Source organism: Theobroma umbraticum, unplaced genomic scaffold (genome assembly GCF_002168275.2).
Source record: "Theobroma umbraticum cultivar Fairchild unplaced genomic scaffold, ASM216827v3 scaffold_1722.0, whole genome shotgun sequence".
NCBI lineage: Eukaryota > Viridiplantae > Streptophyta > Magnoliopsida > Malvales > Malvaceae > Theobroma > Theobroma umbraticum.
The window spans coordinates 1-596 of NW_018397695.1; the positions used below are offsets into that span (position 1 = coordinate 1).

The window sequence follows — 596 nt, forward strand, 5'->3', positions numbered from 1 at the left end:
CCTCTTGGGGTAAAACATGGCTTTCAGTATGTCTAACTCTGCAACAATTAGCATCAACTTATTACTAAAAGAACATTCTTCCCCATTTTCAGGATTTAGGCTTTAACAAAAAGCTACTTTCAAATGATTATATTTCTTTTTGTTATAGATACTTGGTGTTTATGAATGGTCCGGCTGCCATCCAATGCCCCCAGAGTTTTGGCTCTTGCCTTCTTATTTTCCCGTTCATCCAGGTTTGTATAATTTTCTTAATTTTTTTGGTGATTGAATATGGATTTTGGTTTAATTTGGGTTTTAGTCTAATAAGTGTGAAACCATGCAAACTAACGTACGGAGACAATCTAATGGACGAAGCAAAGATTTTTATTTGGGACCAAAATGTTTAAGCCAGATACATTTGATCAATTTTCCAAGCCATACTTGATTGTTTTATCATTTTCTTCCATTTTAATAATCATTATCAAATTAATTTGCACAGCAAAGATGACTTGTTACTGTCGGGTCACATACATGCCTATGTCGTATTTGTATGGAAGAACATTTGTGGGTCCCATCACACCTCTTATTTTACAGTTAAGAGAAGAACTCCACATTGA

General features: G+C 34.4%; 1 long non-coding RNA gene across 1 annotated transcript; it reads left to right on the forward strand.

Annotated features, from left to right (window-relative positions):
- Positions 1-596, forward strand: LOC110428871 (uncharacterized). Its single transcript, XR_002446526.1, has 3 exons — positions 1-26; positions 149-233; positions 479-596. It is a non-coding gene; the product is annotated as an uncharacterized LOC110428871 (long non-coding RNA).